Source organism: Gossypium arboreum, chromosome 9 (genome assembly GCF_025698485.1).
Source record: "Gossypium arboreum isolate Shixiya-1 chromosome 9, ASM2569848v2, whole genome shotgun sequence".
Lineage (NCBI taxonomy): Eukaryota > Viridiplantae > Streptophyta > Magnoliopsida > Malvales > Malvaceae > Gossypium > Gossypium arboreum.
In genome coordinates this window covers 39,757,401-39,775,737 of record NC_069078.1, presented here as the reverse complement: position 1 = coordinate 39,775,737, position 18,337 = coordinate 39,757,401, and the positions used below count along the sequence as shown (strand labels likewise).

The 18,337-nt window shown below is 35.3% G+C and overlaps 1 long non-coding RNA gene across 1 annotated transcript; it reads right to left on the bottom strand.

Annotated features, from left to right (window-relative positions):
* Positions 1 to 7,219: 7,219 nt before the first annotated feature.
* Positions 7,220 to 8,334, bottom strand: LOC128280898 (uncharacterized). The gene is made up of 2 exons (XR_008271098.1): positions 8,177 to 8,334; positions 7,220 to 7,360 (listed from the first exon to the last, which is right to left on the bottom strand). It is a non-coding gene; the product is annotated as an uncharacterized LOC128280898 (long non-coding RNA).
* Positions 8,335 to 18,337: the final 10,003 nt, after the last annotated feature.

Genomic DNA, 18,337 nt, shown 5'->3' with positions numbered 1-18,337 from the left:
GGGGAGACTTTGAATAATAAACTGCACTTATTGGATGGACCAAAAATTATAAAAATTTTATGATAAGAAGAAATATGAGTCTAGTTTCTGGGAAAATTAACAGATATTAACTTGGTGTAACATCCCAAACCCGGCCCAGACGTTATGGACGAATCTGACGTGCCACATTGGAGTTGAAAACCCACGTTCTGTTTTAGTGTTTTAAAACCATATATTTTGTTGAGTTAACAAAGTGTATGGAAGCTGGGCACCAGGTAGGTATCCGTGATAGAGGAGGTGAGCCATGAAGGCTGCTTAAGTACCAAGCTCTTTGATTGGATCCAATCCTAGACATGCCCACAACCATAGCCACACTTTGTTATATCGAGTTTAAATTTGTTTAAGTGAACGACTTTGATAAATCGATTAATCGTGGTGTTGAACTCTTTTGAAAACAAGTATCGTTTTGAAAACACGTCCTAAGTTTAGCCCATTTGAATAATTATCAACCAGGTTTGAAGTTATTAAAATTAAAATAATCCCGAGAAGAAATAAAAGAAAAGTTAAAATGGCCTTATTACAACCCAAAAATAAATAATAATTAAAGGAAATTTAATGAAAACCAACACTTATTTAAAAGTCCAAAGACAATCACCGTGGCTACTCTGAATCCCCTCCGGCCCAAGTCCCCACATCAAGGCTCACCTGCAAGGTTAAGGAAAGGGGGTGAGTTTGGAAACTCAGTGTGCAACAAGCCCCTTTCAGAGCCCAAAACAATAACAGCCTTTTGGGTCTAAGCCCAAATCCAATCTCAAACATGTACTGGGCCATAGCCCTTTTCATATTTCATATTTCATATTACTGGGCCGAAGCCTTTACTGTAAACGGTACGGCCCATAGGCCGATTTCAATATCACATATAATGTCAATAAAAGAATGCAAACCCATCTGGGGAGACTACTCAACCCACCATCCGCTACTCTCCACCCGTACCAACCAACACACCATGTGGGGATTAACTCGACCCACCCCGCCATAACTCTCCACTAGCAGCTTAGCTGCTTTATCATATAACTGGAGGCCTAGCCTCTTTTAATAACTGGGGCAAAAGCCCTTTTTATAACTGGGGCATAAGCCCTTTAATAACTGGGGCGTAAGCCCTTTTGATAACTGGGGCATAAGCCCTTTTGATAACTGGGGCATAAGCCCTTTAATAACTGGGGCATAAGCCCTTTTTCACTTCCTCCATTCATATAAAACCCAACCCAATGCATTTATGAACATCTCGTGTGCATATCATACATATCATGTGCATATCATACATGTCATGTGCATATCATATGTAACACCCCGTACCCAAGACCGTTGCCGGAGTCGAACACGAGGTGTTAACGGACTTAATTCATTAATTAAACAGCTCATACAATTCATTTTAAAATTTCCAGACAAGCTGGCTAACTGCATCACAGTCGCTTTAAAAATCATATCTCGAGTTACAAAACTCGAAATCCAATTCCGTAAATTTTTCCTGAAACTAGACTCATATATATATCTACTAATTGTTTTCTAGAATTTTTGGTTGGGCCAATTAGTACAGTTTATTAGTTAAAGTCTCCCCTGTTTCAGGGTTCAACTACTCTGACCTCTGTGTATTACGAATCAGATATCTCCCAGTACAGAGCTTCAATGACTATGACGTTTGTTTCTAATAAAACTAGACTCAATAAGAAATCTGTACATATAAAGCGTGACTTCTAATTATCTTTGTAAAATTTATGGTGAATTTCCAAAGTCAGAACAGGGGATCCAGAAATCGCTCTGGCCCTATTTTACAAAAATTTAAACATCTCATAAAATATAGCTCATATACCTGTTTCGCTTATTCCATATGAAAATAGACTCATCAAGCTTCGATTCCATAACTTATTCATTATTTAATTCCATTTCTACTATTTTAGTGATTTTTCAAACTCACGTCACTGCTGCTGTCTGAATCTATTTTATGGTAAATTTTACCTATTTCATGGTTTCCATGGATTAGCTAGCAATTTGACATACATAATACCAAATATGATCATGATTAGCCATTCCAATGGCTAATCATTACCAAGCATTTCTATTTCCATACCACTCAATAACCATATCATAAGACCATATATACAAAATGATTATAATGCTATACATGCCATACTCAAAATATACAAGCCATTATGCCAAGATGGTATACGGATAGTGTGGCGTGCCTCCGACCGCTTCCGATTTCCGAGCTGGCTTGTCAACACTACAAGGAATGAAAAGGAGGGAGTAAGCATAAATGCTTAGTAAGCTCACATGCAAATAGCAAGTAACATAACCATATAAGCAAACATAAAACATCATTTGCATAATCATCACCAAGACATTCATATCACCTTTTCATTTATCATCTTACCATATTGTTGTTATATCGAGTTTTCAACCCGAGGGTTAAGTACATACCTGTTCAAAATATCCATTTCATATCACTTACCAATCGTCTCTTTACATCTCGAAATTTTCCTCCATTTGAGTAGAACTTTACCCGTTGAACACATCGGAATATAATTCGGATACATGGAAAGTTTGCACCTAAGTGCCACATATGTAGCCAAGCTACCATGTAACCCGCCCATAAGTGAACTCGGACTCAACTCAACGAGCTCGGGCGTTCGCATCCATAAGTGAACTCGGACTCAACTCAACGAGTTCGGATGCCTAGTTACATCTCACGAACTCGGACTCAACTCAACGAGTTCGGACATTCGCATCCATAAGTGAACTCGGACTCAACTCAACGAGTTCGGATGCTCAACCATCCTAGTGACATGTCACTTGTATCCTAATCTATTCCTCAGGTTCAAACGGGCTTTTCCTCGAACACTTATCCTTGCCGTCTTCCGTAGAATGCGAAATCAATACTCGGTAACAATTATATTTAACAAATAATACACTTAATTTGCATTTTATTCAAAATAACCACAAAGCATATATTTCATGATAAAAATCAGCATATCATATATTTAACATCAATAACTTAAAATAACCATTATGCTACATTATTTACACATGAACTTACCTCGTATGCTAAAATGGCTATTTTACCATTTCGTCCACAACTTGGTATTTTCCCATTTTAGCCCGAATTTCAGTTTTCCTTGCTAATCGAGCTTGGAAGCTTGAAAACCCTAGCCATGGTTTCTCCTTGCTATATTCGCCATGGGGTTGAAGATGAGCAAAATTGGCTTTTAATTTTGTATTTTAATTCATTTTACCCTAAATGACCAAAATGCCCTTACTACTAAACTTTCCAAAATTCCATCCATGTCCAATTTTTGTCCATAGACTTAGAAATTGGTAAAATTACTCTTTAAGACCTCCTAATTAATATTTCAAAACAATTTCATACTAGAAACTTCTAGAATGCAAGTTTTGCAAATTATTCGATTTAGTCCCTAATTTCAATTTAAGCACTTTATGCATAAAATTTCTTCACGAAATTTTCACACAATCATGCAATCATATCATAGACCTTAAAATAATCATAAAATAATTATTTCTATCTCGTATTTTGTGGTCACGAAGCCACTATTCCGACTAGGCCCAAAATCGGATATTACAACTCTCCCCCTTGTGGATTTTCGTCCCCAAAATCTTACCGAAAGCGTCTTCACTTTTAATCTCATATTCGTCTTGCAAGAACTTGCACTTAGACTGTACCTCCAATACATCTCTTCAATTTCTCATATGATCTAAAAGCTTACAGTCTCAACTCTCAACTGTTCTTAAACTTTCAACCCTTCTCGCTTCCCATGATATCATGACATAAAACCGGATCTCAACTTGATTTAATGGAGACCGAATTCCAAGAAATCCAACAATCAAAGAGACCTGAAATTCCATGGATCGATGAGTAGGAATTCATTCAATACTGAGATATGACTTGTAGATCTCGCCAAACATTTAATAATAGGATACATCACATTTTCCTCTTTCCGCCATAGAAATGATTACGATATGGCCTCAAGAATAATCCTTCTCATTTCCATCCCAATATCAACACCGACAGGATAATTTTGATAGATCCCAATGCTCGGCTTTAACCCTTTAACAACTCCGATTTTATGTAACATCGATGCTCTAAACTATCACATTACCTCACCGTCTTGAAACACATCACAATTCATACAACAATACATTCTTGAAAGTCGAAAGTCTTTGCTCAATGTAGACTAGTCTAGTTCGGACGCTTGGTTACCAATATTATCATCTATCCGAACTCTGTCAACATGTAATAAACTTTTCAGCTTTCACAAGATGGAAACCTTATCATTCGTAGTGACTTAAACTAATATCCAACTCTTTTCTAATAAATATACACTTCTCGTTCAAACTATTTACTCTTTTATCCGTACAAAATGAAATTCTATTATCAGACTTGGGAAAAATAATCCTGACATAATTGTCACATGAAATCTTTCAAATAAATAATTTACCATACCGACTAAAACTCGCGCTTTTATCACCTATGCCTTTACTTGATGTCAAATCCTTACGAAATTAGAAAAATCCCATTACTAAAATTACCACATTACCAAGATCAAATTAGAAGTATAGTCATATTTGACATGATTATCACGAAGCGAAGAACCCACTTGAACATGAGTTGTAATTGACAAATTATGGAACAAAGATAACAAGAAAACCGAATAAAGAAATCCAAGATAGAGAAACCCGAATAAAGAAATCCGAATAAAGAGATCCGGGATAAAGAAACCCAAGATACGATACTATGCGAGAATCGAAAACCAAACTCATAGAGAAAATACGGAATACCCGATAATTCTTCAAAGAAAGAAAGTCCAGAAGAAAACATCATTTAATCCCACTGAAATCAAATATAACAAGATCAATATATCTTCCCATACATATATATTAGATGAAGCATCAAGTAGAAGAAACAGAATCATAATATCATACGTATTCTCTCATCAATTCTTATCGAATTTAAATGAAATAGAATACCCGATGAAATAGAGCAATATAAATTATAAACTAGTCAGACTACCAATGCTTTCATCCAACACCGGAATTAGAAGACATTCCCATATAACAAGAATTTCTTCAGAAGATCAATAGCCATAGAAATATTTTTGAGAACAAGTAAACACATAGAACATCTCAAAAGAGATCATTAAATCTGTCCGATCATAATCATCACACTCAGATAGTTCACATTTCAATTATCATTTCCCCAACTAGTTCTGCCGTCACAAATTTCATATTAAACCATTCACTAAAGAAGGCCAGTTCTGAATAAATTTCGATTTACACTTTTCTCGACCTTGCACCTGAGTAATTCGGTTTACCAAGGAGAATTCCTTTTCTAACTGGGACAGTGCATAACTCCAATAATTTTTACGTCAATCCGATACTTTACTGGCTCTGACTTTACTTATCAGCTCATTTTCAATCTCTAATCATACTTATAATTATTCTATCACTGTACTCTTTGGGTTCTCAACCGGAAACTTATTCAATACAAATCTCATGAAATTCCATTATAAGTACCACTTCGGTAAGGGGGAGGGGTTGTAGGACCTCTGACTCGACTTTCTTATACATACACATATGACACAACTTCCATCATCATAGTAACATCATCAAAATCATGTCATTCATTCATGTTGCCTTACACCAATTTTCCTATTGTCCCATTTAGACAATATACTTATGCATACATTCTATGTTTTCTAGACAGCTTTACTTATCCATTCATTTAATTAAATTAATTCATGCTCATGACATTATATAAGGCCAAACAAACATAGATATTTGCATCACAATCACAACTTTCATTTCGTGCATCATCATGTACATATCATTACAATCATACAATTCAGTCCAAAGAATTTAACATAGATAAGTTCATTTCATTATAATCCTTTATCTCATAAAAATTGTATATCATTAACATTCATCAACATTCAACGTCCAATCAAGACAAGGACATTTTCATTCAGTATTATGATATTATGACCTTTATTCATACCTCTACTACTTTCTATTTATTCCGTTCATCTTATCAAGTAAGCCACATACACTATATCGTATGAGCATTAAGCAAATATGGATATTTATCACAACATGAACTTTCATCTCACATATTATCACATATGTATCATAAACTTTTATTCATACTTTTCTGAACCGAGACTTATCATAATCATAATTTTACTCAAATATCTTCACATAACATTGAACATGGTCGGCATGCTTCGGTTGGAGAGTACCTGTCTAAATAATACGATACTTATACGCGTGGAAGACATCACACTATCACAGATCAGTGGCATGTACAGCTAAACTTTTACACATGCTAGGTTAGTCCGAGAACCGACTAAACCTGCTCTGATACCACTAAATGTAACAGCCCGTACCCAAGACCGTTGCCGGAGTCGAACACGAGGTGTTAACGGACTTAATTCATTAATTAAACAGCTCATACAATTCATTTTAAAATTTCCAGACAAGCTGGCTAACTGCATCACAGTCGCTTTAAAAATCATATCTCGAGTTACAAAACTCGAAATCCAATTCCGTAAATTTTTCCTGAAACTAGACTCATATATATATCTACTAATTTTTTTCTAGAATTTTTGGTTGGGCCAATTAGTACAGTTTATTAGTTAAAGTCTCCCCTGTTTCAGGGTTCAACTACTCTGACCTCTGTGTATTACGAATCAGATATCTCCCTGTACAGAGCTTCAATGACTATGACGTTTGTTTCTAATAAAACTAGACTCAATAAGAAATCTGTACATATAAAGCGTGACTTCTAATTATCTTTGTAAAATTTATGGTGAATTTCCAAAGTCAGAACAGGGGATCCAGAAATCGCTCTGGCCCTGTTTTACAAAAATTTAAACATCTCATAAAATATAGCTCATATACCTATTTCGCTTATTCCATATGAAAATAGACTCATCAAGCTTCGATTCCATAACTTATTCATTATTTAATTCCATTTCTACTATTTTTAGTAATTTTTCAAACTCACGTCACTGCTGCTGTCTGAATCTATTTTATGGTAAATTTTACCTATTTCATGGTTTCCATGGATTAGCTAGCAATTTGACATACATAATACCAAATATGATCATGATTAGCCATTCCAATGGCTAATCATTACCAAGCATTCTATTTCCATACCACTCAATAACCATATCATAAGACCATATATACAAAATGATTATAATGCTATACATGCCATACTCAAAATATACAAGCCATTATGCCAAGATGGTATACGGATAGTGTGAGCGTGCCTCCGACCGTTTCCGATTTCCGAGCTGGCTTGTCAACACTACAAGGAATGAAAAGGAGGGAGTAAGCATAAATGCTTAGTAAGCTCACATGCAAATAGCAAGTAACATAACCATATAAGCAAACATAAAACATCATTTGCATAATCATCACCAAGACATTCATATCACCTTTTCATTTATCATCTTACCATATTGTTGTTATATCGAGTTTTCAACCCGAGGGTTAAGTACATACCTGTTCAAAATATCCATTTCATATCACTTACCAATACGTCTCTTTACATCTCGAAATTTTCCTCCATTTGAGTAGAACTTTACCCGTTGAACACATCGGAATATAATTCGGATACATGGAAAGTTTGCACCTAAGTGCCACATATGTAGCCAAGCTACCATGTAACCCGCCCATAAGTGAACTCGGACTCAACTCAACGAGCTCGGGCGTTCGCATCCATAAGTGAACTCGGACTCAACTCAACGAGTTCGGATGCCTAGTTACATCTCACGAACTCGGACTCAACTCAACGAGTTCGGACATTCGCATCCATAAGTGAACTCGGACTCAACTCAACGAGTTCGGATGCTCAACCATCCTAGTGACATGTCACTTGTATCCTAATCTATTCCTCGAGTTCAAACGGGCTTTTCCTCGAACACTTATCCTTGCCATCTTCCGTAGAATGCCAAATCAATACTCGGTAACAATTATATTTAACAAATAATACACTTAATTTGCATTTTATTCGAAAATAACCACAAAGCATATATTTCATGATAAAAATCAGCATATCATATATTTAACATCAATAACTTAAAAATAACCATTATGCTACATTATTTACACATGAACTTACCTCGTATGCGAAAATGGCTATTTTTACCATTTCGTCCACAACTTGGTATTTTCCCCATTTTAGCCCGAATTTCAGTTTTCCTTGCTAATCGAGCTTGGAAGCTTGAAAAACCCTAGCCATGGTTTCTCCTTGCTATATTCGGCCATGGGGTTGAAGATGAGCAAAATTGGCTTTTAATTTTGTATTTTAATTCATTTTACCCCTAAATGACCAAAATGCCCTTACTACTAAACTTTCCAAAAATTCCATCCATGTCCAATTTTTGTCCATAGACTTAGAAATTGGTAAAATTACTCTTTAAGACCTCCTAATTAATATTTCAAAACAATTTCATACTAGAAACTTCTAGAATGCAAGTTTTGCAAATTATTCGATTTAGTCCCTAATTTCAATTTAAGCACTTTATGCATAAAATTTCTTCACGAAATTTTCACACAATCATGCAATCATATCATAGACCTTAAAATAATCATAAAATAATTATTTCTATCTCGTATTTTGTGGTCACGAAGCCACTATTCCGACTAGGCCCAAAATCAGGATATTACATCATACATATCATGTTTATCAAAATCCCATGCATTAAGTTCATATATAAACCCTAGGGGTATAATGGTTATTTTTACCTAGGGCAAACGGTCATTTTCATATTATAAGGGTAATCTTGTAATTTTACCAAAATTAGGGTTTCCATGTTCATTATGATTACAAACAATTCATTTGTTTAACCACGTTTCTAGCCCACTTTTAACGAAACCGAGTTATTGGGCCTAAAACCCCTAATGGGCCCTACTTAGCCGATTTTGTCATCTAGGCCCATTTAGCCTATATCCATAATAGTATTAATAGTTTTAACAGGAAATTTAATAGATTTCCATTTTCCAACAATTTTACCCAAATGGGCTCGAAAGCCTATTGGGCCCTATTTCAGCCCCTCGAGGCCCAACTTACCGTGAACGCCAAAAACACGTCCTTACCGTTTCCATTGTTCCCGATCATCATCTCATTGATTCTAACTAACTAGTGAGCGTTCGCTTGCTCACAAGTCCTCGAAATGCCGTAATTTGGCATTTTGACTTTTCGGCATTTATCACTTTAAGCTAAGAAAAAGGGTTCGTTACACACCTGATTTGCGATATTCCTTGACGAGATCTCCTATGCGATTTGTCCTATAATCAACCACTTATAGATTAGACCATGTTAATTTTAAACCAAATCGAAAACTACCTATTATCATCACATACACATTCGGCCACCATCCACAATGGCCCTTGGGTTCATACCTTTGCCGAAGTTGATGACTAGATTTAGTCACTCCGATGATCCAAGCTTTTCACACACTCCTCGATCGGTAGCCTTTAATCCTCACTAGCACCAACAAACCAAATAACACCAAAAACCCTTTTAGCCTTAGTCGACAGAGGGGTTTTCAGCTTTTCTTAAACCACAAGATACAAATGGAAAGAAGGTTCGAATACTTACCAAGAGATCTACTCATTGAAGAACGTTCCAAATACCTTCCTACCCCATATCCGTTGTGAATCCAACTTAAACGTGCGTGAGAAATAGATCTAAATATTAATTCTGAATCACTAAAATATGAAGCTTTTGGCTTTTCGAAAATATTAATCTAAGCTATTTAGAGGTTAGTACACACTGTTATGGGTTGAAGTTGAAACACTTCCAAAATCAATCGCCTCGATAACCACCACCGTCACTCAAACTTAACTAATCCAATATCAATATATGTAAATCCTAAGCACATCACCATACGGAACATAAGGGCATATTCGTCATTTTACCATACGAGGGTATTTTGGTGGTTTTACAAATTGAGGGTATTGCGTAATTTCACAAACCAAGGGTATTTTAGTAATTTTGTAAATCGAGGTAAAACAAGAATTACGTAAATCAAGGGTAAAACAAGAATTCTATAAATCGAGGTAAAATGGAAATCTTGTAAATCGAGGTAAAAGCAGTAATTCAGAATCGAGGGTAAAACGATAATTATGTAAATCGGGGTAAAATGGTAATTATGTAAATTAGGGTAAAGCGGTAATTCTATAAATCGAGGTAAAATAGTAATTATGTAAATTGAGGAAAAGCAGTAATTACAGAATCGAGGGTAAAGCGGTAATTTTACAAATCGAGGTAAAATGGTAATTCTATAAATCGAGGGTAAAACAAGAATTACAGAAATCAAGGGTAAAACAATAATTACATAACCGAGGGTAAAACAGTAATTACGTAAATCGAGGGTAAAATAGTAATTACGAACCGAGGGTAAAGCGGTAATTACAGAAATCGAGGGTAAAACGATAATTTTACAAATCGAGGTAAAGCGGTAATTCTATAAATCGAGGGTAAAGCGGTAATTTTACAAATCGAGGTAAAACAGAATTCTATAAACCGAGGGTAAAACGGTAATTACGTAAATCGGAGTACTTTGGTAATTTTACAAGTCGAGGCATTTCAAGAATTGGTAAACTAAAGTATTCTAAACATGGATAACAATACGAATGGGCCTAAAGCCTATTCTCTACCCAAATGGGCCCACACTCGTGTGGCCCTTTTAGCCCAAACCTAGCCACAGATATGCGATTCACCTAGCCTAGTCCAATATTTACTACACAATCAAACAACTTATCCAATTGGGCGTAGGGCCCATTGGGCCCATATGGCCCCTTTCGCCCATCGCGGCCAAGTAGCCATCCAACAACAAGAGTAGTGATAAATACAAACACGATAGGAGATGGAGTTAATCCACGCTCAGAGCACTCTTAGTCGACGCCTAACCCAAACGAGCACGCCATACAAATGAAAGGGATCACCAAGAAAGGTACATTTACTCTCTTCATGGTTCCTCTATTTAAAGCCGACTTCACAACCACTCTTATATTAGCTTCACGATGTGGGATCCTCCAACATTAGAGTTTAAATTCAACACCAACTCTTGCCACCTGTTAGCAAAATAAATGCTCTTTGCTTGCCATGGGATTCAACCTATGCCTCCCTTAAATGCTCCACACGCTACATGCCACTAAGCCACAAGGCTTTTTGTGTCATATTTTATCCCCAATTAATTATAAGGTCTAAAGGCCAAAGTCTAGGTTCCTTTAAAACCCAAAATAAATTGCAAGAGCCAAGGCTTGAACCCGTGCTCCCATACAACCTTAATGACGCCACAACCACTAGACTACAAGCTTCCTTGTGTCATTTATTTAACACAATAATTTAAAACCCTCATCCAAGCATCCGGTTTTTTTCACTTAATACCAAAATTTTTGCTAAAGCCCAAGTTTGAACCCAAGATTTACGTAACACTTCTCAGGGCCATTAACCACCAAAGCGGACATTTAATTCTGTCATTTCATTACACAATTAAATACCTATATACAACCTCCTTACGGACCCCCACTCAAGGCCCAATACTTCTAGGCCCAAATTCAGGGTGTTACACTTGGAGTTCAGTAGATCAATTTATAAATAAAGTATCGACTATGACTCGAGTAGACAGCTTGACTAGAATATGAATAAAAGCATAATTATAGTTGTTTTACCTAAGGAAACATGTTATTATAATGCTTATTATTTTCATATGGACTAACTAAGCGTAAAGCTTACTCCCCCTTTCCATTTTTTCTGGTTTTGACATGTCAGATCGGGGTTGGAGATCGTTGGAGGCAACATCACACTATCGAGCCTTTACCTTTGGAGTATTGATATGTATATGTTAAATGTGTTCAAGTGAGTGACATGTATAGGGAATTAGTTTTTCTATGATCGATTTCGTTGTGATTAGCCAAACGTATTGGCTTATAATGATTTGTTGTATGTAGCCATGAGATGTGGCTTATAATGATTTTGGCTTGTAAGCCTATTCATCCATGATATATGTAAATGTCTCATGATGTGGGTATGTGATTATGCTTGCTCACTATGTATAAGAAGTATATAACATATATACATGGTGAATGCCTTAGGACCATTTGAGTTCGTAATGGCTATGGAATAAATGTGTGATATGGTAATAAGTTGATAATACCCTGAACATGGATATTTAATTTATAAGTTTGTAAACATAGTATAATAGTATAAGGAGTAAAAAGGGGTGACTTAAGGCTTGGAAAATAGCCTATTAAGGTCCACATGGTTGGACACACGGGCGTGTGTCTAGGCCGTATGTGACACACAGTTCCCTCCCGTGGGTGTGTGCTATGCCCGTGTGTCCCCTGCATTTAAAATTTTGAGTTAGTATAAGACACGGGTGGGTTACACGGGCGTGTCCCATAGCCGTGTCCCAAAGTTAGTATTGAACACGGTCAGGCATCATGGGCGTGTGCCATGGCCGTGTTTAAAAGTCATTGTTGCCCGCGGGTTAAAGGCATTGGCATGCCCCAAGCCACACGGGCGTGTAAGTCCACACGGCCCACCTACACGGGCTTGTGGCGTTCCAAAGCTAGAAATTTATTAAGTTGCCCAAAGTTTACCGAATGTTTTCGGTTCTGTCCCGAACCTCCTTAATATAAGTTATAGGCCTCGATGTCCTGTTTAAGGGACGATAGCATATGTTCTAAAAGTTTTAATTTTGGGAAAAATTTGGTGACTCGGTTTTATTTGTTTATGAATGTTTAAGTTTGGTAATGCCTCGAGCCCTGTCCTGGTGTTGGATACGGGTGAGGGGTGTTACATTTAGTGGTATCAGTGCTATCGTTTAGTCGATTCTCGGACTGACCTAGCATATGTATGAGAGTTCAGCTATACATGCCACCGATCTGTGATAATGTGATGTCTCCAAACGTGTATGAGAGCCATTTTGTTTAGACAATGGTTCTCTCCAACCGAGCTATACTGACCATGTTTGTTGAGAAGCTACGGCATTCAGGTAAAGTACAGTTATGATGAGCTTAAAATTTGAATAGTATGAATAAAAGTTCATGATATGTACATGATAACATATGAGATGAAAGTTTAAACTGTGATGTATTTGTCCATGTTTGTTTGGCCTTAATAAAAGGTTATATGCCTGATTTGTTGGATTGAATGAATAAGATTAGTAGGCTGTCCAAAATCCATAGAATGCATACCTAAATATACTTGTTTAAATAAGATAACTGAAAAGTTCTTCTCATATGAATGTGAATAAAAGTTTGCCTGAAATGAATGATATATTTATGAAAATGTTATTTTGATAATGAACTAGTGATATATGTATATGAGTATGAGAAACGAGTTAGGGATCTTACAACCCCACCCCCTTACCAGAGTGGTGTTTTGTGAAGGAATTTCACAAGAATCATATTGGATAAGTCCACAAATATCATAACAAAGGGTTCAGCTATTAAATGGTTATGAACACGATCAAAGATTAAATTGGTTAATAAGTAACGACAGGACTAGTAAGGTAAGATGTTGGGAAATGTATTAACTAGAAATTTCTTCAGAATTGAACTTCTTTAATGAGAAGCATAATGTGAGATTTACGATTGCAGAAATAACTGAAGGAATAATGTTGAAATGTAAGATACCAGATTATTGTAGTCTTTTTCGAGGTATTCTGTATGTTTAACTGTTCTCGGAAATATTTTTTTAGTGTTACTGCCCTACTGATAAAATCCTTGACTTATGGGAGTGCTTTCTAATCACAATGTATAGACGAAAATACTGATGGTCTGACTGGTACATAATCTGTATTACTCTATGTCTCTCTGGCATATCATTACATTCCATTTAATGGGACTTTATGAAATAATACGCACGATGATATAAATCTGTTTCTCCAAATTGATGCTTTATTCAATATACATATATGGGAAGATAAATTATTCTTATTGCATTTAATCCTAGTGGGTTGGATTGATATAATCTTCTGGACTTCTTTTCTCTGAGGAAGTATCAAGATCTTTCATATCTTTCTTATGAACATTTTTCTGGGTCTTTCATTATGATATGGTATCTTGGATTTCTGTACCTTGGATATCTTTATCTTGGATTCCTCTGTCATGGATTTCTTTATTCTGGTTTTCTTATTATCTTCATCTCGTAAAAAAAAAATTACCAATGATCACTTGTAATCTAAGGTATGTTCTTCAACCTATGATGGCTATGTCGATTATAAACATGTTCCTGGTTTGATTATAGTAACGTGATGACCTCCGTATCTGGATTTCTCTAAATCTTCATGTAAAGAACTGATATCAATAAAGGCATACATGATGAAAATTGCAGTTTCAGTTTGTATGGTGGGTTCCTTTCCTCGAGTAAGTTAATCGAAGTTAATGCATTCAATTGAGGCATTTTTGTTATCTTGAGCTAATGTAATTGAAAAGGACTTTGGTTAGTATGATAAGCGAGTTTGAATAGTTTCATGTCAGACTATCCTATCAACTGAAAAAGAGGATCTTTTAAAATGTCATTTATTGATGATTAATACCGACTCATTGGTTCAAGTGGTATTGATTATTATTGGAAAGTTTAAATAAAGTATTCGTGTCTGGAAACAAGATTTTACCTCTCTTTGTGTAAAGGATAGATAGTCTGAATGAAAGTGCATATATATATAGATCTTAGAAGACCCTGATACGATTTAAAGCTGTTCTGAATGATAAAGTTTCTGTCTTGTGAAAGTTGAATGGTCTATTACATATTATTAAAGCTTTGAATGAGCGAGAATGTTATTTACCAAAGTTTTTGAACCGATGGCATAAGTGCTAAATAAAAATTTCTTGAATTTCAATATTGTGTTATTGAATAAATTGTGATGTGCCCTAAGTCAGTAAAGCAATGGGATGGCTAATGTGTCTACTTTCCTAAAGAGAATTGAGTGTGAGATTGTGCAAATGACTTAAGTCGATTATTGTCTGATTTCTAAGAAGGGAAGAATGTGGTTACAAGTACTTGAAATGAAAATTCCATGCTTATACAGAGAGTTTGCAAGAAAAATCACAGGAGTAATATATTGATGATCGAGTTTAGAACTTGACATTTCTAATCTTTGTAATTGAATATATGAAAAGTTATCAGGACTACTGTTGAACATCAGGTGATATCAGAACGATCTTCGTCCATAGTGATATTAGACTGGAAATGAGAACGAGATGATTATGGATTTCTTGTCCGAATTATTCTTATATTTGAAAAAGAAAAAGGATGTATGGAATTTTTTGTTGAAATATGATGAAATTTGCAAATCATCATGGTAAATGTTAAATCTGCCCAACGGGTTAATGGAATCATCTATTGATGAGAGTATCAGATTTCTTGGGAAGCTAGTCCTGGTTAATTGGATTGGGATACGGACTTTCATATATCATGAGTTATTGGGAAAGCTAAATAAGACCCTAAATTTTAAAGAAGGCTAAAGTAAAAGGTTCTTTAGCACTAATTATGAGATAGTAAAGATTATGAGTAACTAAACCACTCTTCTAGTAAGATTTTCGGGACAAAAATCCTTAAAGTGGGGAGAAATGTAACATCCCGAATTAGAGCCTAGTCGGACAGTGGTTTCGGGACCACAAATCTAACGTAAGAAAATTTATTTTTATTATATTTTTATGGTCTACTATTTCACAGAATGATTTCGTGAAAATTTCGTTCGAAAATTTCAACGTTTGGGCACTCAATTTGGTCAAAAGGACTAAATTGTAAAAATTGCAAAGTTGAGTTCTACATGTTAGAGGTGTCTAATTGTTATGAAATTTTAAATGGGAGGTCCTTAAATGGTAATTAGACCATTATTTAATTTTTGGAAAAAAATAGACATGAAATGGGTGTAATAAAATATTTTTAAGTTAGGGGCATTTTGGTAAACTAAATAATTAAAAGAATTAAAAAGCCAAAATAGCCAAAATTTGGTCATCTTCTCCATGTACCAGCCGAAACCCCCATGGAAGCCATGGTTAGGGTTTGGTTCCAGCTTCCAAGCTCATTTGTAAGTGATCCCGAGCCCTATTTTTAAAGTTCTTTACATTTTTGAAATCCCGGTAACGTGTTCTAGCTATTTCTACCATTATTTTGAGCTAGGGTTTATGTTTAAAAATTTACCCATGAGTAATATGCATGTATTTTGATGTCTAAAGGTAGAAAATGAGTGTTGGGTGTTTAATAAACGACTTTAACTAAGCAGTTTTCGATGAAAACGTCCGTAAGGACCGTTTTGTAAAAGTTAAAAAATTGGTCATAAATGGGTGATTTAGTGGAAATTGGGAGCTGTCATAGTTATGAAAAATGATCATCATATCATAAAACATAAGAAAATAGGATGAAGTTTAATTTCCGAACACTGGGGCAAAAGTGAAAATATGCAAAAGTTTAGGGGTCAAAATGAAAATTTGTAAAAATATGATTTTTGGACCCCCTATGAATAATGTAACTAATTAGTAGGCTAAATGTGATATTATAGATCAAGGAAAACAAGATTCGGACTTAGAACGAGGTTGAACAAGATTAAGCACAAACTCGAAATAAATAGTCGTACTCAAAACCGAGGTAAGTTCATATGTCAATGATAATGCAATGATATTATTATTGTTCATACTTGAACTTAAATTGATGTGTTAACATTGGGTGATGGATATTCATTTAGTTTATATGAAGATTATATATTGTAACAAATGCCAAATTATAATTATATGTAATACCATGTTTATCTTATGGACTAATGTCTAAATAAACATGGAAATGTGTTGAATTGGATGTACATGGCATGAGCAGCTATACATAATGAGATACTTGATGAAAAGAGAAAAATCTCGATTGAATAAGAAGAGAAATTCGATAGATAAACCATGGCTGACATGACTTGAGATCCTGCATGTGTTGCAGAAAAGGATTTAGCCCAGACGGGTAATTCGTGATCTCAAGTATGAAAAGGATCTAGCCCGGATGGGTGTTCCTCAAGTGATCGAGCCTTACAAAAAATATATGTACATTAAGGATTTAGCCTGGACTGGGATTTGAATTTAGCCTGGACTGGTAATTCAGATCCGAGCTCATTGAGAGTGCTTGTCGTACAAGGTATTTAGCCTGGACTGGTAATCCCGACATCACTCCATGACTTTATATTACGGGGGATTTAGCCTGGACGGGTAATTTTGCCGTAAGATGTGAGGTTCGCGGGAGTGCGCATATGAAATGATCACTTGTATGAATTGACGGTGAATGGGATATCCATCGAGATTTCAAAAAATTCAACGAGATTAATATGAGAAATGAAATAAAAGGCTCTTCTCATGATACATAATGTATGTTATATGATAATATTATGATGCATGTGAGTTGACATGTTTGGATGAGTGCGGTGCTAAAAGATAGCACTGGTAAGTACTCGAAACCCATGAACACGTACTTGACATGAGAAATGAAATGGACTTATGACAATGGTGCAAATGAATGAATGATATTTCTGAGAATAATTTCTACGACAAATTGTGATGGTTATTATCTTGTTGCACTAGGACAGATTTGGTACAGCAGCATTGGTTCGAAATTGAAAATCCACTAAAAATTGTGGAAATTGAATTAAAGACTGAATAAAATATGGAATTAAATTTTAATAAGTCTAGTTTCACATAAATGAAACAATGTAAGCAAAAGAATTCTGTAGCATGAGATATTTGAATTCTTGTGAGACAGAGTCGGAGTGATTTCAGACTCCCCTGTCTCAACTTTGGAAAATCACTATACATTTTAAAAAAATAACTATGAGTTAAAATTTATATTAATGAAATCCTTAATGAGTCTAATTTCAGGATAAAGAGATGGAAACATTATCTGAGTCTCGTACTAGGAGATAAATAAATTTTAGTGAAGAAAGGTGGAAGCTGTCAAATAGCGAAACAGGGGAGACTTTGAGTAATAAACTGCACTTATTGGATGGACCAAAAATTATAAAAATTTTATGATAAGAAGAAATATGAGTCTAGTTTCTGGGAAAATTAAAGGATATTAATTTTAAGTTCTGTAGATCAAGTTATGAATAATTTATCGACTATGGCTCGAGTAGACAGCTTAACCAAAATATGAATAAAAGCATAATTATAGTTGTTTTACCTAAGGAAACATGTTATTATAATGCTTATTATTTTCATATGGACTTACTAAGTGTAAAGATTACTCCCCCTTTCCATTTCTTTTAGTTTTGACAGGTCAGATCGGGGTTGG